This window comes from Hibiscus syriacus, unplaced genomic scaffold (assembly GCF_006381635.1).
Source record: "Hibiscus syriacus cultivar Baekdansim isolate YM2019G1 unplaced genomic scaffold, ASM638163v2 tig00112281_pilon, whole genome shotgun sequence".
Lineage (NCBI taxonomy): Eukaryota > Viridiplantae > Streptophyta > Magnoliopsida > Malvales > Malvaceae > Hibiscus > Hibiscus syriacus.
In genome coordinates this window covers 1,551,129-1,572,414 of record NW_024063292.1, presented here as the reverse complement: position 1 = coordinate 1,572,414, position 21,286 = coordinate 1,551,129, and the positions used below count along the sequence as shown (strand labels likewise).

General features: G+C 36.6%; 2 pseudogenes; one reads left to right on the top strand and one right to left on the bottom strand.

The window, feature by feature from the left end:
- The first annotated feature begins 829 nt into the window (after nt 1–829).
- LOC120177054 lies at nt 830–6,085 on the top strand (annotated as a pseudogene).
- Nucleotides 6,086–6,566: 481 nt separating this feature from the next.
- Nucleotides 6,567–21,160, bottom strand: LOC120177115 (annotated as a pseudogene).
- Between the last annotated feature and the right edge of the window lie 126 nt (nt 21,161–21,286).

Sequence of the window (21,286 nt, the reverse complement as noted above, 5' to 3'; positions counted from 1 at the left end):
TTACACATTTTTATAAAGTCTCCATTGTTTTCCCTTGAAACCCTCTCAATTTTTTTTTTATCTCTAATGGCTACATTTCATCTCAGGTACCTACACTTTTCCCCCCATTTCCTGTTTTTTTTTTTAATAAATCTTTGTTCTTTAATCTTATGTGAGATGTTTTCTTTGGTTGATCTGTTTTTGTATTTATCTTTTTCCCAATTTTCTGGGTTTTTTCTTTAATCTTATGTGAGATGTTTCTTTGGTTGATCTTGTTTTTGTATTTATCTTTTTCCCAATTTTCTGGGTTTTTTCTTAATAAAATTTGGCTCGAATTCGAGTTTCGGAAAATATTGAATTGCTTGAACTTACCAAATAAAATGAATTTGATCCCTATAATCGGCTTCAAACTCGAGCTAAGATTTTTTTATTAATTAAAAATAAACTCAGTTAAGCTCATAAGCTGTTCAAGTCCAAGCATTATTGTTATTTCTTTTAAAATGAAACTTCAAGCTACTAGATTACATTGCTTAATTCTTGGATTTGTTGATTTCAGTTTGTAGGATTATTAAGGACATGGTACATTCGTGCGATTTTACAGTTTAAGTGTTTCTTTTTTTTCATCTTTTTTATTCTTGTACTCCAACTTTGTCTGCACAAATTGATAGTTTACTTCATGAAAATGCACGCTGCGCTTTTCCTTGAATTAAACACTAAATAAACACGACTATTAAACTTCAATAAAACCTTGCATGCAGTTGATATTTTAATCTTATTACTAGGTGAATTTCAGGAATTTCAGAGCTTTGGCGGCGAGGAGACCATTTAGTTTGAGACCAAATCTTTTGTCCAAGTGTTCGGTTAAGTTTGTTAGAATGAAAAATGATAATAATTGTAGCTCGATGGATGCAAGCAGTGAATCTAGAGGTGCCTTGGTAGTTTTCGAAGGATTGGATCGTAGTGGTAAAACTTCACAATGTGGGGGCTGCTTTCATATTTGGAGAGATTCGGGCATCCAGTCGAGTTATGGTGATTCCCCGACATAAACACAAGCATTGGGCAGATGATCAGCATATCTGAGTAATAAATCGCAGTTGGATGACCACACAATCCATCTACTTTTCAGTGCAATCGGTGGGAGAAGAGGTTCGTTTTCACATTTATGCATTGCATTATATACTGCTTTAGAAAATGTTTGCCTGTAGGAAATGCATGTACCATATGCTCTTTGCTAGTTCTTGACAGATATCTCATGCTTACTATGTTACTCTGACCCTTGATATTTCTTGAAGTACCATGTCTGGCCCATTTCGAACATGAATATTGGAATATCACTCTTCAAGGAAGATACCTGTGTCAGATTCTTATCCATATCTGACACTTTTTATCAGCATGTTGTGCAATCGTTGAAGTTTATTGATGTTCGGTTTGATTCCTTTCATTAGAACTTCTATTAGCCGTATTGTTCGGAGAGGACAATCCTTTAAGTGCACTGACCATCTCCATGCTCATATCTTGGTCTTCTTCCAGGATTTGCAATACTGCTTTTTTCAACAAGTTCAGCAATCTTTGAATATTTAGCATCTGGTTTAATCTTTTTTTGTTGGAACTTGTATTCTTCGCTATTATTGTGAATGGATGATACTTTTACCAACACTTGTTAGACTTTGCTTCATATGTTTATCTTCTCGGATTTGGCATTTGCCTTCTTTTCACAGCAATATGTGTTGGGCTTAGGTGTCAGTCTGATACCAATTCCGGAACAAATAGAATCGGCGAAACATGGCTTAAAGTCCTACACTTTTTAGTTTAATATGAAAAACTTCACCACAACATGGGTTTTGGGCAATCCATTGACTATGTTCACTTGTTTTTGTTGGTTGCACTCCAAGAATGGCAAGTGGGCTGATCTTTGCATGAGTCAGCAAAGTAACACTATTGGAATAGAGTACCCTGACTAAGCTGATCATTGAGTATTTATCAGATGAAGTTATAAAAATTTATAGGCTTTTAAGCAAGTCGGACAAATTCTGATGGCATATTTGGTAATAGATACAAGGAATATGATACACAGCAACTTCTGCATATTTGTCTGTCCGTGTTTAACTTGTTCTATGCATATGAACCACTCAAATATTCCTCCCAATGAATCTGATATCTGTATATGCACACTTCTGATCTTCTTTTTTTTTATAAGAATTGAAGGCCTTGTTAAAAGCCCCCTTCTTGATTAATGGAGCTCGTAGAGAAGCTCCTAATCAGAAGAAGGAAAAGAGTGCTTTAAGATTTCATAAATCACAAAAAGTTACATAACAAATACAACCCAAATATACCCCTTACAGAAACTAGAAAACCATACCTAAACAACAACACTAAAGTCAACCTATTCCTGCCTTAGCTAAGGCATCAGCCTCTAAGTTAGCTATCGTAACAACCCATCTACAACACCCTAAAAAACTTTAAGCCTATCACTATGTCTTTAACTATAAAAGCATACACATCTTGACATAATTCAACATTCTTAATCCAATCCACTGTCACCCTGCTATCACTCTCAATTATCAAACGATCCTTACAATCCCTTGAAAGAGACAAAGAAAGATAAACCCTTTTGAATAGCTTTAAGCTCCATCAAGTTGGAGGGCCCGGACCAGAAGACTCCTTGAAAGAACCTAAGATCAAACCAATAATTTCTTAAAATGCCACCTAATCCACTTCTCTTCCAGTAGCAGCTAGAAGCAGCATCAACATTCAATTTAATGAAGCCCTTAGGGGAGGAGACCAAGGGATCTTAGTTACAATCATTTTACTGGAGAAGGAACAAGAATCCCCTAGAAGGATCAAAGATAAGAGAATCCTTAGGAATAGAAATCTCCTTATACTTGGCTAAAAACAAGAAGCAAGCCTAAACCTTGCTAAGAAATATAATTCGGTCTGGTCTAACTTCCCCCTTCGAACACATAGAATTCTTGACTTTCCAAATGGTCCTAGAACAACCCCTGGAACAAATGACCATGTAGCAGAATTGATCTTCAAATATTCCTAGACTAGAGAAAATCTTGGCATTAGCATGAAACAGGATTGGGCCTCCATAACTTCATGGATTTGTTCCATAAAGACCACACAACAGAACAAGTAAAAAATGTGAGGAAGACTCCTCCACAGCTTGCAACGAGGAGGACATAAAACATCTTCATACCTGAACCCCTCTTTTAACCAGTTCAGTCTTAACTGCCAGCTTCTGAAGAACAACTTGCCACATAAAGGATTCCACTTTTGGAGGTAGCAGACCCTCCAAATTATATTTTGCCTTTCCATATCAAACCATCATTGGATTCTTTAGAAAGTGAGAAATTCGAAATGATAACCATCAATTAGACCATTGTTCAAATTCTCAATCTTTAAATTTCTTTTCAATTGAACATTCCAAATCCAGCCCATAGATCGATGTTCCCCAAACTCACATAATTTGCCAATCTTTTTGATGAAATAGAAACAGTCTAGGAAAAATGACCAAAGTGGATAATCCATGGCCCAAATATCTTGCCAGAACCGAATAAACTTTCCATCCCAGCTTGAAAACTACATAAACTTCGAACTTAAAACGAAGGGTCATCTTTGAAATGGTTATTCACCACTGATCTCCAAATCCAAGAAGCTGATCTGGAACCTTGTTGTCAAAATAATAAGGCTGAATCAATATTGTATTTGCTTGCAAATATTCTCCTCCAAACAGAATTTCTGTCATTAGCAAACCTCCATGACCATTTCCCTAATAGAGCTCTGTTCATCATTTTAAGATTCAATACACCCCAGACCTCCCTCATTCTTTGGTTTACACACAGTGGACCAATTAACCCAATGTATCTTGTTTTTCCCATTGCCCCCTCCCCATAAGAACTGAGACATGATTGAATTGAGGATTTTAAACCGAGGCTGGAATCTTAAACATCGACAAAAAATAAGTAGGAAGCGAGCATAGGACCGACTTAACCAATACCAATCTCCCTGCTAATGAAAGAGTAAAAGCCTTCCAACCAGCAATTTCCTGTAGAAATTTTTAACCACCGGTCCCAAAGAGCTGATGAATTCCTAATAGCACCAAGGGGAAGTCCTAGATAATCTGAAGGAATTGAAACTAAAAGCTGGAACCACCCTTATAGTAGACCGTTACTCTTATTCTGGGGTTGCTTTCTCATCTGCTAAAGGACTTGATTTCGGATGGTGTAAGTTAAAGGCACCACGATGAAAGAGCTGGAATCTTCTCTTTAAGGTATTTCCTTGCATGGCCATCAATAACAAATAAGGTCTTTCCTTACAGGAACCAGAAATTGGAGTAATAGCTCCTGATCTGGGATTGTACCTCGACATACCGCCTGAGGTTAGTCATGCACGCAACTTTTCTTATGTTAAACTAGTGATGGATTGGTTATATTAAGCAACGATTTTGGTTTTCAACCCAAAGTTTTTTTTTTAGAAAAATATTATGATTTGAGTTTTTGGTTGGGTTATTATAATGTGATATTCACTTACAAACTCCCTGAAGTTTTCTATGTGATGTGACTTATCCTAAATTACTCCGACTTCTCAATTTTCCTGAAATACCAGTGTTCAACATCCATGTACAACATATACTCGGACACAAGTATGGCGATTTGATCTTATAAGGATCCTCCAAATGCAATACTCTTGAAAAAAACTGTGTTGGACACAAACCTATGTCCCCCATTTGCAGTTGTGTTCGAGTAATATAGGACCAATCTTCATTTTCTATTTGTTCATGCCGTGGAATTTCATCGTTTGATATGTGAGGCTTCTTTTTGTGTGTACACTGCCACCTGCTCAAATAATCTGATTACAATTGATCTCTGCGCTTCACAATATTACAGTACTCATCTTCCCCCTTCTAAACCTATATATATAAAAGTGCCCCTTTTCCATGGAAATAATGATCCAAATATAATTCATTGGAAACTTCTGTCTTTATTTCATTAACAAAGGGTAATTTAAAGATTGATTCTCTAAAGGTCGACTGTATAGCCAGCTGTTAATGAACAAGATAAAGCTCAATAAAAGTTATGGAAACAGCCAATGCAGTTTGCATACACATTGTAGTGAACATCTTATTTCGTGCATAGGCGGTGATCTTGAACTTCATGTTTTTTCGCACTTTAATTGATTAACGTTCAGTACATACCATACCTTCAGGCGAACATACATACATGCATATAGGTAATACGAAATATAATAATTTCATATTTACCAGAAAGCTGCGGAAAGAGGAGGCTATGGAGATGAGAGATACGAGCATCTCGAGTTTCAGAAGAAAGTTGCCCAACACTATATGCTTCTTGAAGATTCTTCTTGGAAGGTAATAGTTTGTTTCATCTTATTCCATATAGTAATAGCAACAAGATGCATGGCCTCATCGTGGTTGGTTTTGACCAGAAAGCTGCGGAAAGAGGCTATGGAGATGAGAGACGAGCATCTCGAGTTTCAGAAGAAAGTTGCCAACACTATATGCTTCTTGAAGATTCTTCTTGGAAGGTAATAGTTTGTTTCATCTTATTCCAATAGTAATAGCAACAAGATGCATGGCCTCATCGTGGGGTTTTGAGTTGACTTTGATTGGCCCTATTCGGGTTTGAATCTAGTAAACTTTAGTCATGGTCGCTCTGAAGTGAACTACTGGGTTTGTTTCGGAGTTATGACGCATGGCATTAAATACTACTCCTGTTTTTATGATGGTGCACATGTAGGGGAGAAAAGCTAGAGTTTGTGTAATCAAACAACTTCCATCCATTTCATTGCTTCCATTTTGTTATTGTTAGTGTAAAAAACTGTGTCTTAGATGTATGATTAAACCTATGTACTCGGATTTCGTTTATATCCAAGTGGATGAATAATATCAGCCTTGTGTTTTGTAATTCTTGCCACTCTTGCAGATTATAGGCGCATCCCGCTCCTTGGAAGATGTGGAAAACAGGTGAAGGAGACGGGATTAGAATATGTCTTGAGCTGCCAGAAAGGAAAGCACTTTCATCCCTCTTGTCTTACTAATTCATCTATTTCTTTTCCTATTCAAAGATGCAAAACTTGTGTTTGACATAGGACTTACTGATGTGGAAGAAAATGAACCTAGGTTTAGAGGTGATTGCATCAGTGTTTGTTTGGTTGTTGAAATTGTCATACTGTTTTTATTACGAGATAAAACGTAATTTTATTTATTATATTTTTTTAGCAGATATTTCTTTTTTTTATCTTGAGTTTGATTAAAATCTTTGAAGTAATAATGGTTATTAAAATTCTTCTATATGATGATTGTTCAAGATTTCCACTTTACCACTCAAGAAAACAAAACAAGCATGGTATCAATTGCCTAGGATAATCTCACCATAAGTTATCTTCATTGAAAGAAGCTAGAGAGAATCCAATAAATTGAGGTTTCGAATGTCAACATCTATCCAGCACCAATGTGTTCAACGTGTAGTCGGTTCATAAAAAACGAGTCCTTCAATTTTAGTTCCTTTGAAATGCAACGGTGGCAACACGTGATCCCACACACCACCAAACATGAATTGGATAAGTCCGAACGTGATTCAGATATCGAAACTGGGATGGTCGTTCTGTGTTTCTTGGTCCTTGACTGTATTTGGCTCTTGGGGTGTTGCAATGTTCCTTTGATTGAAATTTTTCACCTCTTGCACCACTTCATCTTTCGTATGGTTGCAAGATGTAATCACCTGCAAACAGCATTAAAATTAAAAAAGGATCGGGCCAAGGTTGCTCTCTATGTTGTTCCAATTCTCCATTTAAGTACTTGTGTCCGACATTTTAGACAAGGGTTGAGAAATGACCGTCCAAATGCATAGAAAAACTTATAAAAGATTTGAAAACACCCATATCGAACAACTACCCATATCGACACATCCGAGTCCTGGGAACATAGGTGGCATTGTATATTGATATTTCTTTTAATGAAAACTCTCGCAGAGTCTAGCCTTCTGAAGATTGCTCAGGATTGAGGTTAATATTTGATCTTATCCAAGTAGTCGATGGCCTCATTCACCAACAGATTTAAAAAAAATAAAAGAACCATAAAAAGCCTGTAAGGTGCTTACTATATTCCACCGGGGGCCAACAACTTTGAAACTGAATCCCAATACATCATCCTGGAAGGAAAAAGTTCAAGGAAACTTAAAAGGTGATCCGATAGACAGTCATAACTGTAGAAGCTAAAGTACTTTCTTTTCTGGGGGGAGAGGGGTGGGGGGACTAACTAGCTAATGCCTATCATATTCATCAGTGCAAATGCACGAATCCATGCATGAGATTCTATTGTCTGCATGGACATGAACTTCTTTATAATCAGTTACTCATTGTGAATATCGCTGTACGAAGGCAAATGGGGAATATTCTAGTAGAGATGGAATCACCATTACCTTTTGATAGGTCCATCAGGATCAACCCAATGGCATCGAGAGTCCCCTTATCCATGACAAGTTGAAACTGTCTATCCAACTTTGTCTCAAAATTCATCAACCTAAGGACAAATGAACCATGGTAAATGTCAAGGTGCTTTGAGAACAGTAAGAGCCAATAGAGTTATCATTATGTAGGACTTCAACTCCAACAGGAATGTTTTTATGCTCCATTTTCTGCCTAAGAACCTACAACTCCACACTTACCACTTAGGTGTTGAAGTGTGAATATCCAGTTTTCTTCTTAACTTGGACCTTAAGGTGGAGTTGGTTCGCTGGAATGTTTCTGATGGAATTGGAATCTGTGAAGGAATTGAAATCTGTCAGGAATTGGAATCCAATTCCATATTTTGTTTGGTTGGCAGGAATTGAATTGAAATCCAATTCCATATTATGTTTGGTTCGCAAACATGTCAGATGAATTTGATTTTAGTAATGTAAAATGACATAATTATCCTTTTTTTTTTTGCTTAATTTTAGTTGTTTTATAAATTATATGGAGCAATATATTATAAAATTTTAAAAAATAAATTTTAATTTTATTGATCGATTATTCATTTCAATAAATTATAAATCATGCTAATAAACATCATAAGTTAAAATCATCCCAATTAGGGATGGCCATGGGTCGGGTTGGGTCGGGTTTTGGTCCACCCGACCCGAGAACAAGGAACCTTTATCCGAGACCCGACCCGACCAAAATAAAGTTTCACCCGACCCGACCGAAATAATAAAAAAATTATTTTTATTCAATAAAAAGCAGACTTAATTGAAAAAAATATTATAGAGGGGTATTATTGTAATTATTCTTAAATATAAGGTAAAATTATATATTTTTTGGGTTGGGTATTTTTCACCCTAAACCCAAACCCGACCGAATATCACACTTAAAAAAACCGACCCAACCAGACAAAATAAAGTATCACCTGACCCGACCCGAATATATGAATTAGAAATCTGACCCGACCCGACCCAGAATAATAAAAAAATATTTTTATTTAATAAAACAATGACTTAATTGAAAAAATTATATATAGAGGGGTATTATTGTAATTATATCTAAATATATAAGGTAAAATTATATATTTTTCGGGTCGGGTATTTTTCACTCTAAACCCGACTCGACCCTACCCGAATATCACACTTAAAAAACCGACCCGACCAAAATAAAGTTTCACCGACCTGACCCGTAAATGAATTAGAAACCCGACCCGACTCGAATAATAAAAATATTTTTATTTAATATGTGATAAGTTATCAAAAGATTGATGAGGATAATGGTCAATTTCAATTCCCTCCAACAAGGGAATTGAATTCCATCATAGAATGGATGGAATTCACTTTCCTCATTTGATGGAAAGTTGAAGCTATGAGGGATTCTAATTCCCTTGAAAAACTTGAACCAAACATGGGAAAGTGGTGGAATTGAATTCCAATTCCCCCCTAATTCCAAGGGATTCATGCGAACCAAACGCCACCTAATTGTCTTTTGGACTGCACTGTCTGCCCTAACTTCCCCAAGGCAATATATTTTTGGTTTATAGCACCCCTTACCGGGTTAAAAAAGTTTTAAAGATAAACAATATCTAAAAATAATAAGAATGTGTTAAGTGGATTGCCCAGGAATTGAAAATGGGTACAATGGTTTCTAACAACAGATGAAAGCAAACTATATAGGTCGTCTTAATTAAGACAAATGGATAAGGAAGTTCTAAAGATTAAACAAGAATAAAAAGAAAGAACCAAAACAATGCTGATGTACAAGTATGTTAAAAAAATATGCAAAGCATAAAATTAACCAATGCACATACCATAGAGCAATTCATTTCAATCAGAGATAACTAAATTTTTTTAATGGGAGGAAAAAGTCTACTTAAAATTCTTTTAGATTCATAGAGAGCCATCCATACCAGGAACTTAATGTTTAAAAATCCATCTCGATCAGCAAGGCTTCGAGCAAGGTCAACTGCCCCTTCACTATAATCAGTTCCAGTTAAATCTGTGAACCTGAATTAAAAAATGCAGCACATTCAGCTGACCATAAACTATCAAAGCAATAACAAAAGAAAATTTGTTTCTTTACACAAATTTATCATAACATTTATCCAAGGCCTAAATATATTATTGAGTCTATTTTTTAGACTACAATTAAAAAGATTAAACTAACACTGAAGTGATAGACAGTGGAATAACAGAAATAGTCTTTTCTGTTCCTTTTCAGTTCATTTTTATGTGTGCTCTGTCATGTACAGTCTCTCTAATTAAAGAAGAAAAAGTCAATCACGAATTCAAATACAAAAATAATAACTAATTGTAACAGTTCATAGAGGTTTGATAGGCATCCAGAATAAAGTGTCATTCAATTGATTCTTCAACCAAGAGTGCCATTCTAATTAGGTCCTTCTATTGGCGTATCCGTTAGTTTTGGTGTCAAATGCCAGGCTGGAGCTTTGATCTGAAGGTTTAACATATTATTAATCCACACATGTTTTGAAACAGAACACATTAGATTCAAGTAGGAATTTAACATCTAAGCTAACGGCTAATAGAATGGCTTGATTGAAATGATACTTTGTTTCAGGAATCAATCTGAATGTTTTGAAGTTTTTAGATCAATTTAAAATTTTGCTGATACCTTGGGTATGTGTTGCAATTAAACCTAATAATATGCATGCAATTATAAATAGCGAAAATGTTCTCTAGTTATTAAAATATTCATTTTTGAAGTAATACAGCCACGATGACTACATTTTCCATATTCAAACACTAGTTTACAATACCATGGTTTTGGAAGTAGGGCTCTCTTAGCAAATGGATTTGGAAGTATGGATGCGAGAAGGATTCTCCGTGGAAGAAGCTGATCTGTTCGAAACATAATGTTGATAGTAGGTCTATTGTTCTAGATGATTTTACCTCCCAATGATTCTTGATTTGGAAATGTATAATAAAGAACTATCGAGCGAATGATATTTTTGGGTTAGTTTTAGGAATCATCTTGTGTTACAAGCTGGAAAAGGAGACTCCATCAGGTTCTGGCATGAAGTATGTATTTCTAATTATCCCTTGAAGACTATTTTTTCAAGGATCTTTGCTTTATCGGTAAACAAGGATGGGGGTTGTGGCCGATTATGGGTGTATTTGTAATGGGAAGTGGGTGTGGGATTTTCAGCTTAGGAGAGCTTTATTTGACAATGAATTTGATCAATGGATGGATGATGTTGCTCTTGGATATTTTTTGTCCTTTGATGAAGGGTGAAGACTGTTATGTTTGGAAAGGTATGGTGATGGTGTTTTTTTCGGTTAAGTCTTGCACTAGAATTGTTTCTAGTTTTCCGAACCTCAGGATTTCTGGTCGGAGATTGTGTGGAAGGGTTAGTTCCTCCTAAAGTGGAGGTTTTTCTTTGGCAAATTATTCATCAGAAGTTGGTTGTCAAATCAGTTTTGTTGGATAGAGTGTTAAGGATATTGAGAATCCCTATTGTGTGTTCTGTGGAGTGGAACCTGAATCGGTGACTCATTCTTTCTTTTCTTGCGAGCAGGTCTGTAAGTTTTGGTTAAATTTATCCGTTTGTGGAATGTCGTCACTGTTTTATCAAATATCCTAAAGAGTTCTTGCTTTCGTGGGTGGATTTGAGACATAATTCGGCTATTTGACAACTCATTCCGGGAGCTGTTTTGTGGACTGTTTGGTTATGCAGGAATCAGATAGTGTTTCAGAATGGGAAATTGGATAGTGCAAATCTTTTCTTTTTGATAAGGTATAGGGTGGCTTCTTGGTTCTTAGCTAAATACAAGGACGTTTCTATTCAGATTTATAACCTTGTGGGTGATTTAACCTTGGCAGATAAGCATCACTACCCTTACAAGTCTTGTTTGCCCAAGTTAAAGTGGTGCCCCCTCCTGTGGGTTTCTTTAAGGTAAATGTTGATGGGGCAGTAGCTTTTGACTAGAAGAGAAGTGGTATTGGTGGGGTGCTTAAGGATGCTGAGAGTAATAAGTTGGCTTTATTCTCTAAAGCGACAGGCCCTAGCACTCCGATTCTTACAGAGATTGTTGCAATCAAAGCTGGGTTGGATTTATTCTTTGATTCATGTGGAGGGATAAGGGTCATTGATTCTAGAAAGTGATTCACTTCTTGCTCTGAAGTGGATCAACAATCCGGAATTCTGCCCGGTTCTTTATGTCGATATGATCACAGAAATTCAGAAGTCTGTGATGCATTTTAATGTTATTATTAGGCTATTAATAGATGAGTTAATGGGGAAACAGATTGTTTAGCTAAATCAGGTATAGGTTAGGGGTGCTAAGCTACTGGTGTGGGAGATTGGGGTAGATGGGTTGTTCAGTTGAAGGTTTGGTCTATTGTACTAAAAGGTTTATTTGGTTTGGTTGTAATCTTGTTTGATAACAGAAATTCAGAAGTCTGTGATGCATTTTAATGTTATTATTAGGCCTATTAATAGATGATTAATGGGGAAACAGATTGTTTAGCTAAATCAGGTATAGGTTAGGGGTGCTAAGCTACTGGTGTGGGAGATTGGGGTAGATGGGTTGTTCAGTTGAAGGTTTGGTCTATTGTACTAAAAGGTTTATTTGGTTTGGTTGTAATCTTGTTTGATAATAAAAATTTTGGGCACCCTTTTCCCCTTTCTATAATTACTGTGTTTCAAACACAATAATTATAAGGGGTTTTTTAATGGGGCCAATACTTATAAAAATATATATCTATATTGCTTTATTTTATGTTGGAAATCCTTAAATTAAGGAGATTCTACCTTAGTTCTAGGAATTTCCTTATAAATATTAACCATAATCTAATTACTGAATTTTAGGATAGGCTTATTATTAAGATTATTTCCTTGTAAATATTAGAGATTATTTCCTTTTTTCTGCTATTTAAAAGGTATACTCCTAATCGAAGAAATAAGATACTTTCTTCTTCCTAAATCTGTTCATGGTATCAGAGCCATAGGATTCATTTGTTATACTTATTTCTCTCATCTCTCTTCCTAACATTTTTTTTTCTCTCTCATGGTGATATCAATGAAATCCTCTCTAATTCCGGTTCAAATAGGCCATCGTGTAGCCACTGTAATCGGGTTGGACATATCAAGGAGAATGCTTTAAACTCCATGGTTCCTTAAAAATCAGAAAGAAAACAAGGCAACAATGATATCTACTACTGAAGAAGATGCCCAGCATGTTCGACTAACCAAAACTCAACTTGATGCTCTTCAACTCCTCGGACTTCTACAACCATTGGATCACTAGCTATTCAAGGTACTACTGCCTTAAATATTACACATGAACCAATTTGGATACTAGATTCGGGTGCATCCACCACATGACAGGTAATCTAAGTTTGTTTCACATATATTACCTTGTCATGATCATTCCCTGATTCGCATAGCTGATGGATCTTACTCCCCCGGTAGCTGGAATTGGATCGATCAGACTTACTGAAAATTTTTCCATGATAAGTTCTATATGTTCCAAATTTTTCTTGTAATTTACTCTCAATTAGCAAGCTTACCAAGGATGAGAAACTTGTTAATTTTCTACTTTCGGTTGTGGGTTCAGGAACAGGAATCAGGGAGATGATTGGCACTGCTAAGTTTGATGATGGCTATATATTTGGAATAAAACAGTTCACAAAGGGATGGCCTTATCTACATCGAAAGAGAATCTATCATGCTATGGCACCATAGACTAAGACCCCCTAATTTTATGTACTTGAAGAAATTGTTTCCTCTACTATTTCTAAATCAGAAAATAAGTTCATTGAATTGTGAAGTTTGCCATCTTCAGGGGAGATATTTAGTGAAGATAGACCTTGAACAACCTTCTCATTATACCTCAAGACTCTATCAATCCTACCACCACTACAAAACCTGTTGAAAATCCTACAGCCACTGCTGAAATTCCTACAACAATTGTAATTCCTGATTTGGACCCTGTTTTACTCGACTCAACTGTGCAACAACAAGAAACAAGGGTGATTAATCATACAAATGAAAAACAACCCTCTCCTTCTGGAAAACAAGAAAACTCACACTTCGTGTATATTCTCGAAACATCAGCTGCCAGAAATTGAAACAGCAGTGCCAATGGCCATCTTTACCCGAGTACTGTCCTGAGGAAGAAGTCTCACCTCCTTCGCCTTCCATCTATCTTCCAATTGCAATCAGAAAGGGCACGAGAAGTTGCACTCACATCCCATTTCTCGGTTTGTATCCTATGGGAACTTGTCTAAATCCTACAATGCCTTTATTTCTAATATTGACTTTGTAAAACTACAATGAACATAGAAGAGGCTCTTAAGTCAACCAAATGGAAGCAAGTCGTGTTGGAAGAAATAAAGGCTCTTGAAGACGATGGAACGTGGGAAATATCTAAACTACCTATTGGAAAGAAGACAGTGGGTTGTAAGTGGATTTTCACTACGAAAGTTAAACCAGATGGGAGCATTGATCGATACAAGGCTAGACTTGTGGCCAGGGGTTTCACTCAAACATATGGGTTAGACTATGAGGAAACATTTGCACCATGGCCAAACTAAATACTATTCGAGTGCCCTTCTCAATTGCTGTCAATTTAGATTGGCCTTTGATCCAATTGGATGTAAAGAATGCTTTTCTCAATGGAGAATTAAACAAGAAGTCTACATGGATTTTCTGCCCGGATTCGAAGGAAGCAAGGGCCAAGTATGCAAGTTGAAGAAGTCTTTGTATGGACTAAAGCAATCCACAGGGCTTGGGTTTAATCGTTTTGCCAAAGCCATGACGTGTAGACAGTATATTCAAGGTCAAGCTAATCACACCTTATTCTACAACACTCGGCTAATGGAAGTGTTGTATTCTCATTGTATACGTTGATGACATAATATTGACAGGAGATGACCCTATTGAATTGAAAGACTAAAAGAATTCTTAAGTCTTGAGTTTCAACTTAAAGACTTGGGGAATCTTAGATATTTTCTTGGAATGGAGATAGCAAGGTGAAAGGCAGGTATTTCATCTCTCAAAGAAAGTATGTTCTTGATCTTTTTTGATAGGAATAGAAGGCCTCAATAAAAACCCCTTCGTGATTAACGGAACTTAAAAATAGTTCCTTAATCCGCACAAGGAGGAAAAGAGTGCCCTAGGATTCATTAAACTCAAATATACAAAGTAATACAAACTAATCTCCCTCAAGATACAAACCAGAAAGAAACAACCTTTAACAGAACATAATTCAACCATACCAGCCTTAGCTAGGACATCCGCCTCTATATTGGCTGTCCTACTAACCCAACTAATAAACCTTCAAAAACACTAAGCTTTTGAATAATGTCTTTAATAATTTGAACATAACAACAGGACAAGAGACCACATCCTTAACCCAGCTAACTGTCACCTTACTATCACTCTCAATAATCAATCTATCTTTAAACCTATGACAAATAGATTCATAAAAATCTAAACCCTTTAGGATAGCCTTTAATTCCATTAAAGTTGGGGGCCCCGACCAGCAGGCTCTTTGAAGGAGCCAAGATCGAACCAGACATGTCTTTCAAAATACCACCTAAGCCACTCCTCTTCCAATCACTCGAAGTAGCCGCATCCACATTAAGTTTAATAAAACCTTTTGGAGGAGGGGACCAAGGAAACACGGTTGAAATCCGATTAGAGTGGGACGAAGGAATCCACTAAGGACGGGTCAGCAATAAGATCATCCTTGGAAATATAATATGAGTTTCCTTAGCTAGAAACCATGAAGCAAGCCTGCACCTAGCTAGAAAAAAATCTCTGCTCGATCAAGCTTCCCTCCTTCAAACACTATAAAATTCCTGGTCTTCCAAATTGTCCATAGAACAGCTCCAGGTATAATGACCAGATAAGAGAGTTGGTCTTCAAGTCATTCCAAGCCAATAGGAATCTTTAGCATCTGCATGAAAAACAGACTGAAAATTCCAATAGCCCAAGAATTTCATCCAAATTGGCCAAACAACCGAACAGGAAAAAATAAATGCGATGAGACTCTTCTTCTAGATTACAAAAAGAACACAAAGTATCATTTATGCCCTGAACACCTCTCTTAACCAGAGCTGTCTTCACTGCCAACTTCTTTAAGATACTTGCCAAGAAAAGTCTCTACTCTTGGAGGCACAGACCCCTCCAAACATTAGACTTCCAAAATTTAGCTTCCTCCGAATCGGGAGAACCCGAATAAGATAGATTGACACATGATTTCACAGTGAAAACCCCTTCTCCATTCCCCTTCCAAAACAGTCCATCAGCGGCATCAGCAGAAATAGAAAAATCAGAGATAAAAGCCATCAAATTTGCCCATTGCTCAAATTCCCAGTCATTCAACTCTCTCCTCAGCTGAACGTTCCAAATCCAACCCCCTGAACTGAACTCCCCAAACTGAAATAATCTTCCTGCTTTATTCACTGCAATAGAAAATATTCTAGGGAACAATACCATCAAAGGATGATCCATTGCCCAATTGTCTTGCCAAAACCGAATGTTCCTCTCATTGCCAATTTTATAGCTATATTTACCTCTAATACTACAGCCCAACGAATCAGCTTTATAATGATTACTCAACATATCTCTCCACATCCAAGAAAATTTAGGAGAGACTTTACTGTCAAACTGCATCAAGGAAGGCTCCAATTTATATTTGATGCAGAGCATTTCCCTCCAAACCGCCTCCCTCTCAATAGCAAACCTCCAAGCCCACTTTTCCAAAAGTGCCCTATTCACCACATTTAAATTAGGAACCCCCAAGCCTCCTTCAATTTTTGGTTTACAAACGTCGGACCAGCTTACCCAATGTATCTTCTTTTTCCCATCTCCACCACCCCATAAAAATTTGACATAATAGAATTTAGAGTCTTGTAAACTGAAGCTGGAACCTTGAACATTGACAAAAAGTATAGGGAGTGAGCTTAGAACTGATTTAATTAGAACCAGCCTGCCTGCCAGTGACAGAGAGGAGCCTTTCCAGCCCGCTAACCTCTTATTAAAGCTTTGAACCACTGGATCCCATAGAATGTTGGAGTTCCTATGTGGACCTAGAGGGAGTCCCAAATATTCTGAGGGAAAAGAGCCCACTGAACATCCAATCATAGCTGCCCAATCCTTAATTTCCTCTTCCTTTAAGTTCACCCCAAATAATTTACACTTCTTTAAATTCAGCTAAGACCAGAAATAATCTCAAACACCCGAAGCACCCTCTTTACATTCAAGATCTGTTTTTTCGACGCCCCACAGAACATAATAAGGTCGTCAGCAAATTGCAAATGAGTTAAATTAAAATTCCTCTCTTCCTTTCTAATGACCAATCCCGAAAAAGCCCTCCTGAAACATCCTTCAGTATTAATAGATTCAAGAGTTCCCCAACTATATTGAACAACAATGGAGACAAGGAACAACCATGCCGAAGACCCCTCGCCATTGGAATTTCCTCGTAGGAACCCCGTTCACCAAAACTGAAACAGTTGCTGATGTGATACATTTCGAAATCCAACCTATCCATCTAGAACCAAAGCCCATTTCCTTCATTATTCTGAACAAAATAGGCCAGTCAAGAGTATCATATGCCTTCTTGAAATCAGCCTTAAAACACACCCTTTTAAACCATTCTTCCTCCAAAAGTCAATCCCTTCATTGGCTATAAGAAACAGTCCAGGATTTGCCGGCCGGGATAAAGCGAATTGACTTGGACTGATCAAATCTGAAATGCAGCTCCTAAGTCTTCTTGACAGACATTTAGAGAGTATCTTATACAATCCACCAACTAGGCTTATAGGTCTAAAATCGTCCAGACCACCAATGTTTGAAATCTTAGGAATGAGAGTGATGAATGTGTGATTTACTCCATGTTCCCATTCCTTCCCCAAGTAAAAATTATGAAAGAATTTCATAATATCTACCTTAAGGACCTGCCAAAACCTCTTGAAAAAACCCAGATTAAAGCCATCAGGACCAGAGCTTTGTTACTGCCACAAGAGTTCACCGCATCCCAAACTTCCTCCTCAGAAAACTCCTTCTCTAAGAACTGATTATGCTCCAAATAAATTCTGGGAAAATCCAGATTCAAATCATCAATTTCTAACGTAGTTCGTTCATTATATCTTAAAAAAATACTCTTTAACTATGGCCATAATTGCAGTTGGATCTTCAACTGTTTCCCCTTTGAAGTTTAAAGCAAGTAGAGCATTCCTTTTATTCCTAATCGTAGCACAAGTATGGAAGTATTTAGTATTGCGATCCCCATCTACAATCCAATTAGTTCTCGAGTACTGAAACCAGATCTGCTCCTGAATCTTGTGAAGCTTCCATAATTCTGCTCTAAAATTTTTCAACTCTGTTAATACCTCACTGTCAACTCCTTGCTTCTGTTGAATATCCTCCTCTATCAACGAAATTTTCTTCTCTAACTCAGAAATCAAGCTCCTGGATACTTGTCTCTGTTTCCAGACCACTTCTTAATTGCATGTTTGGTGTTCCTCATCAGACTAAAACGCCTGCCTTCTTCCGACTATCCTTACCACTCTGAATAGAAGAAACAACCAGATCCTCAAAACCCTCCTCATCCATCAAATAATTGAATAATCTAAACGGTTTTCTTGATCTACTTTCTGAAGTCGGACTGTTGTGTTGCAAACCAACCGAGACTCCCATGGAACCCAACCTTAAATTAGGAACTGATAAGGATGGAGAAGAGGTAGAGAGGGGAGATATCAAAGGTTAGTGGGAAAACTTATCTATCTTTCTCATACTCGTCCAGACATAGCGTTTGGAATAAGTGTTATTAGTCAATTTATGCATGCTCTTAGGGAGAAACATTTGGAAGCTGCTTACAGGATATTGAGATACTTAAAGGGACTCCGGGTAAGGGGTTGCATTTCAAGAAAAATGTAAATCGAAGCATAAAAGTCTACACTGATGCAGATTGGACAGGTGCTATTAATGACAGGCGCTCCACAAGTGGTTACTGCAGCTATGTTTGGGGTAATCTCGTGACATGGAGGGTAAAAAGCAGTCGGTTGTGGCACATAGCAATGCTGAAGTTGAGTATCGAGCTCTATCCCAAGGTATATATGAAGGAATGTGGCTACAACGGCTAATGGAAGAACTAAAATTATCCTATACAACACCTATAATACTGAACAGTGACAACCAGGCAGCAGTTAATATAGCTCACAACCTGTACACCATGGCTGCACCAAGCATGTGGAAATCGATCGCCACTTTATTATAGAGAAAATTAACAAAGGGGAAGTTTGTGTTTCATATCTACCTGCTCGACAACAAGTAGCAGATGTGTTAACCAAGAGCTTGAGCAGAAAAAGGTTCGAAGAAATTATGGCAAGCTAGGTTCGATTGACATCTACACTCCAACTTGAGGAGTGTTGGAAATCCTTAAATTAAGGAGATTCTCTACCTTAGTTCTAGGAATTTCCTTGTAAATATTAGCCATAATCTAATTACTGATTTTAGGGATAGGCTTATTATTAGAGATTATTTCCTTGTAAATATTATAGATTATGTCCTTTTTTATTTTTTTCTGCTATGTTAAAAAGGGTGTACTCCTATTCGAAGAAATAAGAGACTTTTCTTCTTCCTAAATCTGTTCAATTTATATGCATCATTAAATGTCAATAACTGATGCATACATATGTAAGTGAAATTTTTTCCATCTTTACGTAATAGTGCATCCTTTTCTAAAGAAAACATTCATTCATACCCATTATCACTGATAAATATTATGGCCAACCTAAATTTTCTAAAACCAGGAGTTGCTCTCATCTGCTTATGTTGAATACAGCAAAATGTCTTATCAAATACCATAAGAGCAATAGAAAGAACAATATGCAAGCCAACTGATTGTTTCACTCAAATACCATGAATTAGTTTTATTTGAATTCATATTTGTAGCATAAAATACCATAACTACAGGCAAAATCTTAAGTGTACCCTTGCTTAGAAAGTTCCTGAAGGACCAGACCATTGCCCGTGCCAATGTCAAGTACACTCCAGGAAGGCAAATACTTATCATCCTGTTCAGCAGGTGAGACTTGGCCTCTCCAACTTGATTCATGATGTGACCTTGGGAAACATCAATACACAAGCTTTTGGTCCAAGAAATAACAGTATCCATGACATCGGTACCAAACCTATGGAAAGAGAGGTTAAAAGGTGAAGAGCAAACACTAACTAAAAGACTCAAAATGAAATTAGCACAAATACGGTTCTTATAGTCATTTTTCTATAAGACGGTTACTAAATTCCATTTAATATATTTATACATAGATTATGTATTTATGCCATAGCAAATGAATAACAAATATTTGGCTATTAGTACATAGATCATGCCTATCCTGAAGGCAAATTAACATAATTAAGGCAATGCTAACCAAATTTCACCAACGTGGCCATGTTCACGAAAATTTGCAAGTTCATCGAGATATGCAGCATCCCAGTAACTTTGAAGACCAAGCATTGACGTCATAGCATCCGCATCTGGTTCATCCTTGTCGGAACTGTATGTACAACACAACCATATAGGCCTGATAAATATACACTATTCAACTTCTTTAGCAATGAGTTAAAATAATACTCCTAGAATTCCATCTATTAAAACCAAATCCTGAAAAGCTTCTGTTCTAATGTTAGCTTTCCCTTTACATGAAAGATAACATGTTTTCGGATATAAAGGGAAATAATAATCTTGAATAATTAAAACAAAATTACATAAAGATCAAAATCCACGAGCCATATCACTTTTACGTTTTCATTGAATAAATTATGTTCGAATCGCTATTTCATTATACTCGTTAGCACATTTTTCATCATGATTTTCTTTATATCATTTCCTATTTCTTTATAGCTGAAAGGGGGTAAGGGGTAGCGCAGAAGTACCATACTAGAAGAAAAGAACTTGTTTCATGATAGCATTCGTCTGTAACAATAAATATTTTATATATTGGATGTCGAGCTATTGACTTTTTGGCTGTAAAAACTAAAGTTTCTAGAGATTGGTAAGCTTAATAACTTTTATTTTCATTTCAATAGCAGTGATCCATATATTTATTTTTGGAATAATATGAAATCACACTAATACAAGCCATAAATTGGGAAGATAAGGTAAAATAAACTATGAAAATTTCAATTCCAAAAGTCAAACTAGACCTTCTCGCAAAAATTTAACTTGTCAGTAGATCAAATCTCAATGTTAAAATTCATTCCCAAACAATACATAAACAAACAAATAAAAAAATTAAACTAAGAAGTAAGGTCCGAATTTACTTTCTGCAACTCCAAAAGCCTGATTTATCAACTAACTTAAAAACTCAAAAGAATAACCTGTAGTCAGAAGCGGGACGGAAATTGGCAGCGGATGAGAGGATTCGGCGGCATCAGCGTGGCGCTGTTCATCATCAAGTGTGCTTCCGTAATCACTCTTAATAGACCACGAATCCGCAGCCACCGACCTGTCATCGTCGGACGCCACTTCTCTACCGGTCTGAAACTGTTGCTGATGCGGCGCCGAAAGATGCTGGTTTGCTTCTGACGAATCTTCCGGCGACAACCTCATTCCTGCCATCGATCTCAAGCTAATTAAATATTCAAAAGAAAGTTTAATTTTGTGAGTGAAGCAAGAAAGATGGAGACTTGATTTGTTTAAGACTTCGATATTTGTTCAATGAAAATAGAAAAAAAGTGGAGATTTTAAGTAGATTTTTCTTCAGGGCTCTTTTAGTAATTTCAGTTTTATTTTTTATAAACAATACTATTATTTTTATATATTGTGTGAATGCCCGGTCCGAAATC